The sequence below is a fragment of the Schistocerca cancellata genome, unplaced genomic scaffold (genome assembly GCF_023864275.1).
Source record: "Schistocerca cancellata isolate TAMUIC-IGC-003103 unplaced genomic scaffold, iqSchCanc2.1 HiC_scaffold_411, whole genome shotgun sequence".
NCBI classification, from domain to species: Eukaryota; Metazoa; Arthropoda; class Insecta; order Orthoptera; family Acrididae; genus Schistocerca; species Schistocerca cancellata.
The window spans coordinates 577,218-591,286 of NW_026046428.1; the positions used below are offsets into that span (position 1 = coordinate 577,218).

The following is a 14,069-nucleotide window of genomic DNA, read 5'->3' on the forward strand; positions in this document are numbered from 1 at the left end:
GCAATAGTGACGAGCGGTCGCTTTGAGGCAGTGTAGTGGGGGACTCCGCGTGTGTAGCACTTTTTTCGGTTGTATCCGACGTCGCTGGGTGGCAATCCCACTTTCCCTGCAGACAGCTGCTCGGGAATATGCTCGGGAAGCACGGACGTCATCGGACGTCCGCCCCCAACAAATGCAACTAACAAAATGAGAACAACAACTAAAAAAGTGGTAGGTTGTTCGACTACCACGCGGGCGGCCCGGCTTCGATTCCCGGCCGATGCATCGTTTTGCTGTTCTCGCTATAGTGCTGCCGCGCCGATTGCTCGCTTGAGGTGCGCCAGCCTCAGGAATGTATAGCAGGATTCGCTGTGAGAAGAACCAAACATGCAGCACGCAAGAGACCCTACTTGGACGGCCGCGTGCTGTTACTGAACTCCAGCGTCGGCCTGGCCCTACAGGCCGCTGTGTTCAGGTGCCGCAAGGGCGATGTACTGTAACCTCAGGCAGTGCTGCTTTCCGTCGTTAAAAAAGCTGCGGCAGCAGTTTACTCTAGCAAGTCGGGAAAGCACGCGTAGCGACACAACAGATTCCTGAGAAAGCGCAAACTGTCTATCTCTAATATGTGAGACTTACCAAGATTCCTGGGATGATGGTTGCAACGAGCCTCGGTAGCGCAGTAGGTAGCGCGTAAGTCTCATAATCTTAAGGTCGTGAGTTCGATCCTCACCCGGGGCATTTAATTTGCTGTACATCACGGCTGAATTAACGGCGTTGCTATTGCTAGCGAACGAACTTAATTGTCGTTTGTTATCCACAAGGAGTCCACGCCTCAGCGTCACAATGTTTACTTCCAATTATGGCAAGGTACAACTTTGATCATTCTCCTCCCCTGTTATGAGTGAAATATGATGCAAACAGCAATGAATAGACAGTTTCGAGCTGTGCGCCATGCCAGTCTGCACGCGCAAAAATGCTCGCAAACAGATAACAACACTGAGTCCGGATTGAGCACGAAATACGAGAAGAGAGGGAGTAAATCTCACGTTTCTCGAGCAAATCCGGTGTGGTCTAGTGGCTAGGATACCTGGCTTTCACCCAGGAGGCCCGGGTTCGATTCCCGGTACCGGAAGGGAAGTTTTTGCGCACACGACCCTCCATCGTTTGGCCTTCCAACCTTCGTTTGTCGCCCACCTTCCGGAGCTTCAACCGAACGTAATCGGGGGAAGCAGGCACAGGATGCAATTACTGTCAGCACCGGGATAAAGGGAGAAGAGGCACTGGTCCGCTGTTGGGGTGCTACCAGCGTCAGTGGGAAGTCGGTGAAGTCGCCAGTTGCGCCAGAAGCCAGCAATTACCGTAGTACGCCTACACACGCGTTCCAGTTATTCACATTGCTTGCAGTCGCTCCATGCACAACAAGCGTGAGCCCGGATAGCTCAGTCGGTAGAGCATTAGGCTTTTAACCTAAGGGTCCAGGGTTCGAATCCCTGTTCGGGCGAAGATTTTAACGCTTCCGTAATGGCTCGTCTCGTAGCGCTGGTAGCCCTGCCGTAATCAGTGCACCGAGTTCGTTTCCTGTCAACATTCTGCGCAGACCGGTTGCATTTTTCACGATTCGAGGGAAGCTTTAGCTACGAGCAGTCGTGGCCGAGTGGTTAAGGCGTCTGACTAGAAATCAGATTCCCTCTGGGAGCGTAGGTTCGAGTCCTACCGACTGCGTCGGTTTTTTTTATTTTTTGTTTCAGAAGAGAGAGCAGAAAATTTCGCAGTTTGCCTGTCGTTTTGGTACCTCGCTACACCTCACCTCTCACAGTCGTTTATAGCGCCTGTCCTTTTGATAAGGGCGAATTCCAAGCGTCAGCTTTCGCGTCAGCCGAGCAAAGTCGGGACAAGTCGGGACATACTACAGCATGGCCTGCGTGGAGCGACGACGGAAAGAAAACGTTAATTCAACAGCACGTGGCTCACATACTCATACGCATAGATTTGCGCCCGTTGCGGTGGCCGGGAATCGAACGCGGCTCAACTGCTCGGAAGGCAACTATGCTCACCATTACACTACCACCGCACAGCCGCTGCTCGCAACGCCGCGCTGTGTCGGCTTCCCGCCCGCCGGCAGTGGCCCACGGTGATAGTAGCTGTAGGCGCTTTACGAGGTAGGAGGGTGCATTCGGGCAGCGCCTCCGCGCACGCTGCGTCTTTGGGCAAGGCTCGTCGCCGCGGCCGCAACGTTACTCACGCAATAGTGACGAGCGGTCGCTTTGAGGCAGTGTAGTGGGGGACTCCGCGTGTGTAGCACTTTTTTCGGTTGTATCCGACGTCGCTGGGTGGCAATCCCACTTTCCCTGCAGACAGCTGCTCGGGAATATGCTCGGGAAGCACGGACGTCATCGGGCGTCCGCCCCCAACAAATGCAACTAACAAAATGAGAACAACAACTAAAAAAGTGGTAGGTTGTTCGACTACCACGCGGGCGGCCCGGCTTCGATTCCCGGCCGATGCATCGTTTTGCTGTTCTCGCTATAGTGCTGCCGCGCCGATTGCTCGCTTGAGGTGCGCCAGCCTCAGGAATGTATAGCAGGATTCGCTGTGAGAAGAACCAAACATGCAGCACGCAAGAGACCCTACTTGGACGGCCGCGTGCTGTTACTGAACTCCAGCGTCGGCCTGGCCCTACAGGCCGCTGTGTTCAGGTGCCGCAAGGGCGATGTACTGTAACCTCAGGCAGTGCTGCTTTCCGTCGTTAAAAAAGCTGCGGCAGCAGTTTACTCTAGCAAGTCGGGAAAGCACGCGTAGCGACACAACAGATTCCTGAGAAAGCGCAAACTGTCTATCTCTAATATGTGAGACTTACCAAGATTCCTGGGATGATGGTTGCAACGAGCCTCGGTAGCGCAGTAGGTAGCGCGTAAGTCTCATAATCTTAAGGTCGTGAGTTCGATCCTCACCCGGGGCATTTAATTTGCTGTACATCACGGCTGAATTAACGGCGTTGCTATTGCTAGCGAACGAACTTAATTGTCGTTTGTTATCCACAAGGAGTCCACGCCTCAGCGTCACAATGTTTACTTCCAATTATGGCAAGGTACAACTTTGATCATTCTCCTCCCCTGTTATGAGTGAAATATGATGCAAACAGCAATGAATAGACAGTTTCGAGCTGTGCGCCATGCCAGTCTGCACGCGCAAAAATGCTCGCAAACAGATAACAACACTGAGTCCGGATTGAGCACGAAATACGAGAAGAGAGGGAGTAAATCTCACGTTTCTCGAGCAAATCCGGTGTGGTCTAGTGGCTAGGATACCTGGCTTTCACCCAGGAGGCCCGGGTTCGATTCCCGGTACCGGAAGGGAAGTTTTTGCGCACACGACCCTCCATCGTTTGGCCTTCCAACCTTCGTTTGTCGCCCACCTTCCGGAGCTTCAACCGAACGTAATCGGGGGAAGCAGGCACAGGATGCAATTACTGTCAGCACCGGGATAAAGGGAGAAGAGGCACTGGTCCGCTGTTGGGGTGCTACCAGCGTCAGTGGGAAGTCGGTGAAGTCGCCAGTTGCGCCAGAAGCCAGCAATTACCGTAGTACGCCTACACACGCGTTCCAGTTATTCACATTGCTTGCAGTCGCTCCATGCACAACAAGCGTGAGCCCGGATAGCTCAGTCGGTAGAGCATTAGGCTTTTAACCTAAGGGTCCAGGGTTCGAATCCCTGTTCGGGCGAAGATTTTAACGCTTCCGTAATGGCTCGTCTCGTAGCGCTGGTAGCCCTGCCGTAATCAGTGCACCGAGTTCGTTTCCTGTCAACATTCTGCGCAGACCGGTTGCATTTTTCACGATTCGAGGGAAGCTTTAGCTACGAGCAGTCGTGGCCGAGTGGTTAAGGCGTCTGACTAGAAATCAGATTCCCTCTGGGAGCGTAGGTTCGAGTCCTACCGACTGCGTCGGTTTTTTTTTATTTTTTGTTTCAGAAGAGAGAGCAGAAAATTTCGCAGTTTGCCTGTCGTTTTGGTACCTCGCTACACCTCACCTCTCACAGTCGTTTATAGCGCCTGTCCTTTTGATAAGGGCGAATTCCAAGCGTCAGCTTTCGCGTCAGCCGAGCAAAGTCGGGACAAGTCGGGACATACTACAGGATGGCCTGCGTGGAGCGACGACGGAAAGAAAACGTTAATTCAACAGCACGTGGCTCACATACTCATACGCATAGATTTGCGCCCGTTGCGGTGGCCGGGAATCGAACGCGGCTCAACTGCTCGGAAGGCAACTATGCTCACCATTACACTACCACCGCACAGCCGCTGCTCGCAACGCCGCGCTGTGTCGGCTTCCCGCCCGCCGGCAGTGGCCCACGGTGATAGTAGCTGTAGGCGCTTTACGAGGTAGGAGGGTGCATTCGGGCAGCGCCTCCAAGCACGCTGCGTCTTTGGGCAAGGCTCGTCGCCGCGGCCGCAACGTTACTCACGCAATAGTGACGAGCGGTCGCTTTGAGGCAGTGTAGTGGGGGACTCCGCGTGTGTAGCACTTTTTTCGGTTGTATCCGACGTCGCTGGGTGGCAATCCCACTTTCCCTGCAGACAGCTGCTCGGGAATATGCTCGGGAAGCACGGACGTCATCGGACGTCCGCCCCCAACAAATGCAACTAACAAAATGAGAACAACAACTAAAAAAGTGGTAGGTTGTTCGACTACCACGCGGGCGGCCCGGCTTCGATTCCCGGCCGATGCATCGTTTTGCTGTTCTCGCTATAGTGCTGCCGCGCCGATTGCTCGCTTGAGGTGCGCCAGCCTCAGGAATGTATAGCAGGATTCGCTGTGAGAAGAACCAAACATGCAGCACGCAAGAGACCCTACTTGGACGGCCGCGTGCTGTTACTGAACTCCAGCGTCGGCCTGGCCCTACAGGCCGCTGTGTTCAGGTGCCGCAAGGGCGATGTACTGTAACCTCAGGCAGTGCTGCTTTCCGTCGTTAAAAAAGCTGCGGCAGCAGTTTACTCTAGCAAGTCGGGAAAGCACGCGTAGCGACACAACAGATTCCTGAGAAAGCGCAAACTGTCTATCTCTAATATGTGAGACTTACCAAGATTCCTGGGATGATGGTTGCAACGAGCCTCGGTAGCGCAGTAGGTAGCGCGTAAGTCTCATAATCTTAAGGTCGTGAGTTCGATCCTCACCCGGGGCATTTAATTTGCTGTACATCACGGCTGAATTAACGGCGTTGCTATTGCTAGCGAACGAACTTAATTGTCGTTTGTTATCCACAAGGAGTCCACGCCTCAGCGTCACAATGTTTACTTCCAATTATGGCAAGGTACAACTTTGATCATTCTCCTCCCCTGTTATGAGTGAAATATGATGCAAACAGCAATGAATAGACAGTTTCGAGCTGTGCGCCATGCCAGTCTGCACGCGCAAAAATGCTCGCAAACAGATAACAACACTGAGTCCGGATTGAGCACGAAATACGAGAAGAGAGGGAGTAAATCTCACGTTTCTCGAGCAAATCCGGTGTGGTCTAGTGGCTAGGATACCTGGCTTTCACCCAGGAGGCCCGGGTTCGATTCCCGGTACCGGAAGGGAAGTTTTTGCGCACACGACCCTCCATCGTTTGGCCTTCCAACCTTCGTTTGTCGCCCACCTTCCGGAGCTTCAACCGAACGTAATCGGGGGAAGCAGGCACAGGATGCAATTACTGTCAGCACCGGGATAAAGGGAGAAGAGGCACTGGTCCGCTGTTGGGGTGCTACCAGCGTCAGTGGGAAGTCGGTGAAGTCGCCAGTTGCGCCAGAAGCCAGCAATTACCGTAGTACGCCTACACACGCGTTCCAGTTATTCACATTGCTTGCAGTCGCTCCATGCACAACAAGCGTGAGCCCGGATAGCTCAGTCGGTAGAGCATTAGGCTTTTAACCTAAGGGTCCAGGGTTCGAATCCCTGTTCGGGCGAAGATTTTAACGCTTCCGTAATGGCTCGTCTCGTAGCGCTGGTAGCCCTGCCGTAATCAGTGCACCGAGTTGGTTTCCTGTCAACATTCTGCGCAGACCGGTTGCATTTTTCACGATTCGAGGGAAGCTTTAGCTACGAGCAGTCGTGGCCGAGTGGTTAAGGCGTCTGACTAGAAATCAGATTCCCTCTGGGAGCGTAGGTTCGAGTCCTACCGACTGCGTCGGTTTTTTTTTATTTTTTGTTTCAGAAGAGAGAGCAGAAAATTTCGCAGTTTGCCTGTCGTTTTGGTACCTCGCTACACCTCACCTCTCACAGTCGTTTATAGCGCCTGTCCTTTTGATAAGGGCGAATTCCAAGCGTCAGCTTTCGCGTCAGCCGAGCAAAGTCGGGACAAGTCGGGACATACTACAGCATGGCCTGCGTGGAGCGACGACGGAAAGAAAACGTTAATTCAACAGCACGTGGCTCACATACTCATACGCATAGATTTGCGCCCGTTGCGGTGGCCGGGAATCGAACGCGGCTCAACTGCTCGGAAGGCAACTATGCTCACCATTACACTACCACCGCACAGCCGCTGCTCGCAACGCCGCGCTGTGTCGGCTTCCCGCCCGCCGGCAGTGGCCCACGGTGATAGTAGCTGTAGGCGCTTTACGAGGTAGGAGGGTGCATTCGGGCAGCGCCTCCACGCACGCTGCGTCTTTGGGCAAGGCTCGTCGCCGCGGCCGCAACGTTACTCACGCAATAGTGACGAGCGGTCGCTTTGAGGCAGTGTAGTGGGGGACTCCGCGTGTGTAGCACTTTTTTCGGTTGTATCCGACGTCGCTGGGTGGCAATCCCACTTTCCCTGCAGACAGCTGCTCGGGAATATGCTCGGGAAGCACGGACGTCATCGGACGTCCGCCCCCAACAAATGCAACTAACAAAATGAGAACAACAACTAAAAAAGTGGTAGGTTGTTCGACTACCACGCGGGCGGCCCGGCTTCGATTCCCGGCCGATGCATCGTTTTGCTGTTCTCGCTATAGTGCTGCCGCGCCGATTGCTCGCTTGAGGTGCGCCAGCCTCAGGAATGTATAGCAGGATTCGCTGTGAGAAGAACCAAACATGCAGCACGCAAGAGACCCTACTTGGACGGCCGCGTGCTGTTACTGAACTCCAGCGTCGGCCTGGCCCTACAGGCCGCTGTGTTCAGGTGCCGCAAGGGCGATGTACTGTAACCTCAGGCAGTGCTGCTTTCCGTCGTTAAAAAAGCTGCGGCAGCAGTTTACTCTAGCAAGTCGGGAAAGCACGCGTAGCGACACAACAGATTCCTGAGAAAGCGCAAACTGTCTATCTCTAATATGTGAGACTTACCAAGATTCCTGGGATGATGGTTGCAACGAGCCTCGGTAGCGCAGTAGGTAGCGCGTAAGTCTCATAATCTTAAGGTCGTGAGTTCGATCCTCACCCGGGGCATTTAATTTGCTGTACATCACGGCTGAATTAACGGCGTTGCTATTGCTAGCGAACGAACTTAATTGTCGTTTGTTATCCACAAGGAGTCCACGCCTCAGCGTCACAATGTTTACTTCCAATTATGGCAAGGTACAACTTTGATCATTCTCCTCCCCTGTTATGAGTGAAATATGATGCAAACAGCAATGAATAGACAGTTTCGAGCTGTGCGCCATGCCAGTCTGCACGCGCAAAAATGCTCGCAAACAGATAACAACACTGAGTCCGGATTGAGCACGAAATACGAGAAGAGAGGGAGTAAATCTCACGTTTCTCGAGCAAATCCGGTGTGGTCTAGTGGCTAGGATACCTGGCTTTCACCCAGGAGGCCCGGGTTCGATTCCCGGTACCGGAAGGGAAGTTTTTGCGCACACGACCCTCCATCGTTTGGCCTTCCAACCTTCGTTTGTCGCCCACCTTCCGGAGCTTCAACCGAACGTAATCGGGGGAAGCAGGCACAGGATGCAATTACTGTCAGCACCGGGATAAAGGGAGAAGAGGCACTGGTCCGCTGTTGGGGTGCTACCAGCGTCAGTGGGAAGTCGGTGAAGTCGCCAGTTGCGCCAGAAGCCAGCAATTACCGTAGTACGCCTACACACGCGTTCCAGTTATTCACATTGCTTGCAGTCGCTCCATGCACAACAAGCGTGAGCCCGGATAGCTCAGTCGGTAGAGCATTAGGCTTTTAACCTAAGGGTCCAGGGTTCGAATCCCTGTTCGGGCGAAGATTTTAACGCTTCCGTAATGGCTCGTCTCGTAGCGCTGGTAGCCCTGCCGTAATCAGTGCACCGAGTTCGTTTCCTGTCAACATTCTGCGCAGACCGGTTGCATTTTTCACGATTCGAGGGAAGCTTTAGCTACGAGCAGTCGTGGCCGACTGGTTAAGGCGTCTGACTAGAAATCAGATTCCCTCTGGGAGCGTAGGTTCGAGTCCTACCGACTGCGTCGGTTTTTTTTTATTTTTTGTTTCAGAAGAGAGAGCAGAAAATTTCGCAGTTTGCCTGTCGTTTTGGTACCTCGCTACACCTCACCTCTCACAGTCGTTTATAGCGCCTGTCCTTTTGATAAGGGCGAATTCCAAGCGTCAGCTTTCGCGTCAGCCGAGCAAAGTCGGGACAAGTCGGGACATACTACAGGATGGCCTGCGTGGAGCGACGACGGAAAGAAAACGTTAATTCAACAGCACGTGGCTCACATACTCATACGCATAGATTTGCGCCCGTTGCGGTGGCCGGGAATCGAACGCGGCTCAACTGCTCGGAAGGCAACTATGCTCACCATTACACTACCACCGCACAGCCGCTGCTCGCAACGCCGCGCTGTGTCGGCTTCCCGCCCGCCGGCAGTGGCCCACGGTGATAGTAGCTGTAGGCGCTTTACGAGGTAGGAGGGTGCATTCGGGCAGCGCCTCCAAGCACGCAGCGTCTTTGGGCAAGGCTCGTCGCCGCGGCCGCAACGTTACTCACGCAATAGTGACGAGCGGTCGCTTTGAGGCAGTGTAGTGGGGGACTCCGCGTGTGTAGCACTTTTTTCGGTTGTATCCGACGTCGCTGGGTGGCAATCCCACTTTCCCTGCAGACAGCTGCTCGGGAATATGCTCGGGAAGCACGGACGTCATCGGACGTCCGCCCCCAACAAATGCAACTAACAAAATGAGAACAACAACTAAAAAAGTGGTAGGTTGTTCGACTACCACGCGGGCGGCCCGGCTTCGATTCCCGGCCGATGCATCGTTTTGCTGTTCTCGCTATAGTGCTGCCGCGCCGATTGCTCGCTTGAGGTGCGCCAGCCTCAGGAATGTATAGCAGGATTCGCTGTGAGAAGAACCAAACATGCAGCACGCAAGAGACCCTACTTGGACGGCCGCGTGCTGTTACTGAACTCCAGCGTCGGCCTGGCCCTACAGGCCGCTGTGTTCAGGTGCCGCAAGGGCGATGTACTGTAACCTCAGGCAGTGCTGCTTTCCGTCGTTAAAAAAGCTGCGGCAGCAGTTTACTCTAGCAAGTCGGGAAAGCACGCGTAGCGACACAACAGATTCCTGAGAAAGCGCAAACTGTCTATCTCTAATATGTGAGACTTACCAAGATTCCTGGGATGATGGTTGCAATGAGCCTCGGTAGCGCAGTAGGTAGCGCGTAAGTCTCATAATCTTAAGGTCGTGAGTTCGATCCTCACCCGGGGCATTTAATTTGCTGTACATCACGGCTGAATTAACGGCGTTGCTATTGCTAGCGAACGAACTTAATTGTCGTTTGTTATCCACAAGGAGTCCACGCCTCAGCGTCACAATGTTTACTTCCAATTATGGCAAGGTACAACTTTGATCATTCTCCTCCCCTGTTATGAGTGAAATATGATGCAAACAGCAATGAATAGACAGTTTCGAGCTGTGCGCCATGCCAGTCTGCACGCGCAAAAATGCTCGCAAACAGAGAACAACACTGAGTCCGGATTGAGCACGAAATACGAGAAGAGAGGGAGTAAATCTCACGTTTCTCGAGCAAATCCGTTGTGGTCTAGTGGCTAGGATACCTGGCTTTCACCCAGGAGGCCCGGGTTCGATTCCCGGTACCGGAAGGGAAGTTTTTACGCACACGACCCTCCATCGTTTGGCCTTCCAACCTTCGTTTGTCGCCCACCTTCCGGAGCTTCAACCGAACGTAATCGGGGGAAGCAGGCACAGGATGCAATTACTGTCAGCACCGGGATAAAGGGAGAAGAGGCACTGGTCCGCTGTTGGGGTGCTACCAGCGTCAGTGGGAAGTCGGTGAAGTCGCCAGTTGCGCCAGAAGCCAGCAATTACCGTAGTACGCCTACACACGCGTTCCAGTTATTCACATTGCTTGCAGTCGCTCCATGCACAACAAGCGTGAGCCCGGATAGCTCAGTCGGTAGAGCATTAGGCTTTTAACCTAAGGGTCCAGGGTTCGAATCCCTGTTCGGGCGAAGATTTTAACGCTTCCGTAATGGCTCGTCTCGTAGCGCTGGTAGCCCTGCCGTAATCAGTGCACCGAGTTCGTTTCCTGTCAACATTCTGCGCAGACCGGTTGCATTTTTCACGATTCGAGGGAAGCTTTAGTTACGAGCAGTCGTGGCCGACTGGTTAAGGCGTCTGACTAGAAATCAGATTCCCTCTGGGAGCGTAGGTTCGAGTCCTACCGACTGCGTCGGTTTTTTTTTATTTTTTGTTTCAGAAGAGAGAGCAGAAAATTTCGCAGTTTGCCTGTCGTTTTGGTACCTCGCTACACCTCACCTCTCACAGTCGTTTATAGCGCCTGTCCTTTTGATAAGGGCGAATTCCAAGCGTCAGCTTTCGCGTCAGCCGAGCAAAGTCGGGACAAGTCGGGACATACTACAGCATGGCCTGCGTGGAGCGACGACGGAAAGAAAACGTTAATTCAACAGCACGTGGCTCACATACTCATACGCATAGATTTGCGCCCGTTGCGGTGGCCGGGAATCGAACGCGGCTCAACTGCTCGGAAGGCAACTATGCTCACCATTACACTACCACCGCACAGCCGCTGCTCGCAACGCCGCGCTGTGTCGGCTTCCCGCCCGCCGGCAGTGGCCCACGGTGATAGTAGCTGTAGGCGCTTTACGAGGTAGGAGGGTGCATTCGGGCAGCGCCTCCACGCACGCTGCGTCTTTGGGCAAGGCTCGTCGCCGCGGCCGCAACGTTACTCACGCAATAGTGACGAGCGGTCGCTTTGAGGCAGTGTAGTGGGGGACTCCGCGTGTGTAGCACTTTTTTCGGTTGTATCCGACGTCGCTGGGTGGCAATCCCACTTTCCCTGCAGACAGCTGCTCGGGAATATGCTCGGGAAGCACGGACGTCATCGGACGTCCGCCCCCAACAAATGCAACTAACAAAATGAGAACAACAACTAAAAAAGTGGTAGGTTGTTCGACTACCACGCGGGCGGCCCGGCTTCGATTCCCGGCCGATGCATCGTTTTGCTGTTCTCGCTATAGTGCTGCCGCGCCGATTGCTCGCTTGAGGTGCGCCAGCCTCAGGAATGTATAGCAGGATTCGCTGTGAGAAGAACCAAACATGCAGCACGCAAGAGACCCTACTTGGACGGCCGCGTGCTGTTACTGAACTCCAGCGTCGGCCTGGCCCTACAGGCCGCTGTGTTCAGGTGCCGCAAGGGCGATGTACTGTAACCTCAGGCAGTGCTGCTTTCCGTCGTTAAAAAAGCTGCGGCAGCAGTTTACTCTAGCAAGTCGGGAAAGCACGCGTAGCGACACAACAGATTCCTGAGAAAGCGCAAACTGTCTATCTCTAATATGTGAGACTTACCAAGATTCCTGGGATGATGGTTGCAACGAGCCTCGGTAGCGCAGTAGGTAGCGCGTAAGTCTCATAATCTTAAGGTCGTGAGTTCGATCCTCACCCGGGGCATTTAATTTGCTGTACATCACGGCTGAATTAACGGCGTTGCTATTGCTAGCGAACGAACTTAATTGTCGTTTGTTATCCACAAGGAGTCCACGCCTCAGCGTCACAATGTTTACTTCCAATTATGGCAAGGTACAACTTTGATCATTCTCCTCCCCTGTTATGAGTGAAATATGATGCAAACAGCAATGAATAGACAGTTTCGAGCTGTGCGCCATGCCAGTCTGCACGCGCAAAAATGCTCGCAAACAGATAACAACACTGAGTCCGGATTGAGCACGAAATACGAGAAGAGAGGGAGTAAATCTCACGTTTCTCGAGCAAATCCGGTGTGGTCTAGTGGCTAGGATACCTGGCTTTCACCCAGGAGGCCCGGGTTCGATTCCCGGTACCGGAAGGGAAGTTTTTGCGCACACGACCCTCCATCGTTTGGCCTTCCAACCTTCGTTTGTCGCCCACCTTCCGGAGCTTCAACCGAACGTAATCGGGGGAAGCAGGCACAGGATGCAATTACTGTCAGCACCGGGATAAAGGGAGAAGAGGCACTGGTCCGCTGTTGGGGTGCTACCAGCGTCAGTGGGAAGTCGGTGAAGTCGCCAGTTGCGCCAGAAGCCAGCAATTACCGTAGTACGCCTACACACGCGTTCCAGTTATTCACATTGCTTGCAGTCGCTCCATGCACAACAAGCGTGAGCCCGGATAGCTCAGTCGGTAGAGCATTAGGCTTTTAACCTAAGGGTCCAGGGTTCGAATCCCTGTTCGGGCGAAGATTTTAACGCTTCCGTAATGGCTCGTCTCGTAGCGCTGGTAGCCCTGCCGTAATCAGTGCACCGAGTTGGTTTCCTGTCAACATTCTGCGCAGACCGGTTGCATTTTTCACGATTCGAGGGAAGCTTTAGCTACGAGCAGTCGTGGCCGAGTGGTTAAGGCGTCTGACTAGAAATCAGATTCCCTCTGGGAGCGTAGGTTCGAGTCCTACCGACTGCGTCGGTTTTTTTTTATTTTTTGTTTCAGAAGAGAGAGCAGAAAATTTCGCAGTTTGCCTGTCGTTTTGGTACCTCGCTACACCTCACCTCTCACAGTCGTTTATAGCGCCTGTCCTTTTGATAAGGGCGAATTCCAAGCGTCAGCTTTCGCGTCAGCCGAGCAAAGTCGGGACAAGTCGGGACATACTACAGCATGGCCTGCGTGGAGCGACGACGGAAAGAAAACGTTAATTCAACAGCACGTGGCTCACATACTCATACGCATAGATTTGCGCCCGTTGCGGTGGCCGGGAATCGAACGCGGCTCAACTGCTCGGAAGGCAACTATGCTCACCATTACACTACCACCGCACAGCCGCTGCTCGCAACGCCGCGCTGTGTCGGCTTCCCGCCCGCCGGCAGTGGCCCACGGTGATAGTAGCTGTAGGCGCTTTACGAGGTAGGAGGGTGCATTCGGGCAGCGCCTCCACGCACGCTGCGTCTTTGGGCAAGGCTCGTCGCCGCGGCCGCAACGTTACTCACGCAATAGTGACGAGCGGTCGCTTTGAGGCAGTGTAGTGGGGGACTCCGCGTGTGTAGCACTTTTTTCGGTTGTATCCGACGTCGCTGGGTGGCAATCCCACTTTCCCTGCAGACAGCTGCTCGGGAATATGCTCGGGAAGCACGGACGTCATCGGACGTCCGCCCCCAACAAATGCAACTAACAAAATGAGAACAACAACTAAAAAAGTGGTAGGTTGTTCGACTACCACGCGGGCGGCCCGGCTTCGATTCCCGGCCGATGCATCGTTTTGCTGTTCTCGCTATAGTGCTGCCGCGCCGATTGCTCGCTTGAGGTGCGCCAGCCTCAGGAATGTATAGCAGGATTCGCTGTGAGAAGAACCAAACATGCAGCACGCAAGAGACCCTACTTGGACGGCCGCGTGCTGTTACTGAACTCCAGCGTCGGCCTGGCCCTACAGGCCGCTGTGTTCAGGTGCCGCAAGGGCGATGTACTGTAACCTCAGGCAGTGCTGCTTTCCGTCGTTAAAAAAGCTGCGGCAGCAGTTTACTCTAGCAAGTCGGGAAAGCACGCGTAGCGACACAACAGATTCCTGAGAAAGCGCAAACTGTCTATCTCTAATATGTGAGACTTACCAAGATTCCTGGGATGATGGTTGCAACGAGCCTCGGTAGCGCAGTAGGTAGCGCGTAAGTCTCATAATCTTAAGGTCGTGAGTTCGATCCTCACCCGGGGCATTTAATTTGCTGTACATCACG

General features: G+C 53.8%; 31 non-coding genes across 31 annotated transcripts; 25 read left to right on the top strand and 6 right to left on the bottom strand.

Annotated features, from left to right (window-relative positions):
- Positions 1–644: 644 nt before the first annotated feature.
- On the top strand, positions 645–717 carry Trnam-cau (transfer RNA methionine (anticodon CAU)). The gene has a single exon. It is a non-coding gene; the product is annotated as a tRNA-Met (tRNA).
- A 322-nt stretch (positions 718–1,039) lies between these two features.
- Trnae-uuc (transfer RNA glutamic acid (anticodon UUC)) lies at positions 1,040–1,111 on the top strand. The gene has a single exon. It is a non-coding gene; the product is annotated as a tRNA-Glu (tRNA).
- A 296-nt stretch (positions 1,112–1,407) lies between these two features.
- Trnak-uuu (transfer RNA lysine (anticodon UUU)) lies at positions 1,408–1,480 on the top strand. The gene has a single exon. It is a non-coding gene; the product is annotated as a tRNA-Lys (tRNA).
- A 139-nt stretch (positions 1,481–1,619) lies between these two features.
- On the top strand, positions 1,620–1,701 carry Trnas-aga (transfer RNA serine (anticodon AGA)). The gene has a single exon. It is a non-coding gene; the product is annotated as a tRNA-Ser (tRNA).
- A 277-nt stretch (positions 1,702–1,978) lies between these two features.
- On the bottom strand, positions 1,979–2,050 carry Trnag-ucc (transfer RNA glycine (anticodon UCC)). The gene has a single exon. It is a non-coding gene; the product is annotated as a tRNA-Gly (tRNA).
- An 815-nt stretch (positions 2,051–2,865) lies between these two features.
- Trnam-cau (transfer RNA methionine (anticodon CAU)) lies at positions 2,866–2,938 on the top strand. Its single transcript has one exon. It is a non-coding gene; the product is annotated as a tRNA-Met (tRNA).
- A 322-nt stretch (positions 2,939–3,260) lies between these two features.
- Positions 3,261–3,332, top strand: Trnae-uuc (transfer RNA glutamic acid (anticodon UUC)). Its single transcript has one exon. It is a non-coding gene; the product is annotated as a tRNA-Glu (tRNA).
- A 296-nt stretch (positions 3,333–3,628) lies between these two features.
- On the top strand, positions 3,629–3,701 carry Trnak-uuu (transfer RNA lysine (anticodon UUU)). Its single transcript has one exon. It is a non-coding gene; the product is annotated as a tRNA-Lys (tRNA).
- Positions 3,702–3,840: 139 nt separating this feature from the next.
- Trnas-aga (transfer RNA serine (anticodon AGA)) lies at positions 3,841–3,922 on the top strand. The gene has a single exon. It is a non-coding gene; the product is annotated as a tRNA-Ser (tRNA).
- Positions 3,923–4,200: 278 nt separating this feature from the next.
- Positions 4,201–4,272, bottom strand: Trnag-ucc (transfer RNA glycine (anticodon UCC)). The gene has a single exon. It is a non-coding gene; the product is annotated as a tRNA-Gly (tRNA).
- An 815-nt stretch (positions 4,273–5,087) lies between these two features.
- On the top strand, positions 5,088–5,160 carry Trnam-cau (transfer RNA methionine (anticodon CAU)). The gene has a single exon. It is a non-coding gene; the product is annotated as a tRNA-Met (tRNA).
- A 322-nt stretch (positions 5,161–5,482) lies between these two features.
- On the top strand, positions 5,483–5,554 carry Trnae-uuc (transfer RNA glutamic acid (anticodon UUC)). The gene has a single exon. It is a non-coding gene; the product is annotated as a tRNA-Glu (tRNA).
- A 296-nt stretch (positions 5,555–5,850) lies between these two features.
- Trnak-uuu (transfer RNA lysine (anticodon UUU)) lies at positions 5,851–5,923 on the top strand. Its single transcript has one exon. It is a non-coding gene; the product is annotated as a tRNA-Lys (tRNA).
- Positions 5,924–6,062: 139 nt separating this feature from the next.
- On the top strand, positions 6,063–6,144 carry Trnas-aga (transfer RNA serine (anticodon AGA)). The gene has a single exon. It is a non-coding gene; the product is annotated as a tRNA-Ser (tRNA).
- Positions 6,145–6,422: 278 nt separating this feature from the next.
- Trnag-ucc (transfer RNA glycine (anticodon UCC)) lies at positions 6,423–6,494 on the bottom strand. Its single transcript has one exon. It is a non-coding gene; the product is annotated as a tRNA-Gly (tRNA).
- An 815-nt stretch (positions 6,495–7,309) lies between these two features.
- Trnam-cau (transfer RNA methionine (anticodon CAU)) lies at positions 7,310–7,382 on the top strand. Its single transcript has one exon. It is a non-coding gene; the product is annotated as a tRNA-Met (tRNA).
- A 322-nt stretch (positions 7,383–7,704) lies between these two features.
- Positions 7,705–7,776, top strand: Trnae-uuc (transfer RNA glutamic acid (anticodon UUC)). Its single transcript has one exon. It is a non-coding gene; the product is annotated as a tRNA-Glu (tRNA).
- Positions 7,777–8,072: 296 nt separating this feature from the next.
- Trnak-uuu (transfer RNA lysine (anticodon UUU)) lies at positions 8,073–8,145 on the top strand. The gene has a single exon. It is a non-coding gene; the product is annotated as a tRNA-Lys (tRNA).
- A 139-nt stretch (positions 8,146–8,284) lies between these two features.
- On the top strand, positions 8,285–8,366 carry Trnas-aga (transfer RNA serine (anticodon AGA)). Its single transcript has one exon. It is a non-coding gene; the product is annotated as a tRNA-Ser (tRNA).
- A 278-nt stretch (positions 8,367–8,644) lies between these two features.
- Trnag-ucc (transfer RNA glycine (anticodon UCC)) lies at positions 8,645–8,716 on the bottom strand. Its single transcript has one exon. It is a non-coding gene; the product is annotated as a tRNA-Gly (tRNA).
- An 815-nt stretch (positions 8,717–9,531) lies between these two features.
- Trnam-cau (transfer RNA methionine (anticodon CAU)) lies at positions 9,532–9,604 on the top strand. The gene has a single exon. It is a non-coding gene; the product is annotated as a tRNA-Met (tRNA).
- Positions 9,605–9,926: 322 nt separating this feature from the next.
- Positions 9,927–9,998, top strand: Trnae-uuc (transfer RNA glutamic acid (anticodon UUC)). Its single transcript has one exon. It is a non-coding gene; the product is annotated as a tRNA-Glu (tRNA).
- A 296-nt stretch (positions 9,999–10,294) lies between these two features.
- Positions 10,295–10,367, top strand: Trnak-uuu (transfer RNA lysine (anticodon UUU)). The gene has a single exon. It is a non-coding gene; the product is annotated as a tRNA-Lys (tRNA).
- Positions 10,368–10,506: 139 nt separating this feature from the next.
- Positions 10,507–10,588, top strand: Trnas-aga (transfer RNA serine (anticodon AGA)). Its single transcript has one exon. It is a non-coding gene; the product is annotated as a tRNA-Ser (tRNA).
- Positions 10,589–10,866: 278 nt separating this feature from the next.
- Positions 10,867–10,938, bottom strand: Trnag-ucc (transfer RNA glycine (anticodon UCC)). Its single transcript has one exon. It is a non-coding gene; the product is annotated as a tRNA-Gly (tRNA).
- Positions 10,939–11,753: 815 nt separating this feature from the next.
- Positions 11,754–11,826, top strand: Trnam-cau (transfer RNA methionine (anticodon CAU)). The gene has a single exon. It is a non-coding gene; the product is annotated as a tRNA-Met (tRNA).
- Positions 11,827–12,148: 322 nt separating this feature from the next.
- Positions 12,149–12,220, top strand: Trnae-uuc (transfer RNA glutamic acid (anticodon UUC)). Its single transcript has one exon. It is a non-coding gene; the product is annotated as a tRNA-Glu (tRNA).
- A 296-nt stretch (positions 12,221–12,516) lies between these two features.
- Trnak-uuu (transfer RNA lysine (anticodon UUU)) lies at positions 12,517–12,589 on the top strand. Its single transcript has one exon. It is a non-coding gene; the product is annotated as a tRNA-Lys (tRNA).
- A 139-nt stretch (positions 12,590–12,728) lies between these two features.
- On the top strand, positions 12,729–12,810 carry Trnas-aga (transfer RNA serine (anticodon AGA)). The gene has a single exon. It is a non-coding gene; the product is annotated as a tRNA-Ser (tRNA).
- Positions 12,811–13,088: 278 nt separating this feature from the next.
- Trnag-ucc (transfer RNA glycine (anticodon UCC)) lies at positions 13,089–13,160 on the bottom strand. Its single transcript has one exon. It is a non-coding gene; the product is annotated as a tRNA-Gly (tRNA).
- Positions 13,161–13,975: 815 nt separating this feature from the next.
- On the top strand, positions 13,976–14,048 carry Trnam-cau (transfer RNA methionine (anticodon CAU)). The gene has a single exon. It is a non-coding gene; the product is annotated as a tRNA-Met (tRNA).
- The last annotated feature ends 21 nt before the right edge of the window (positions 14,049–14,069 follow it).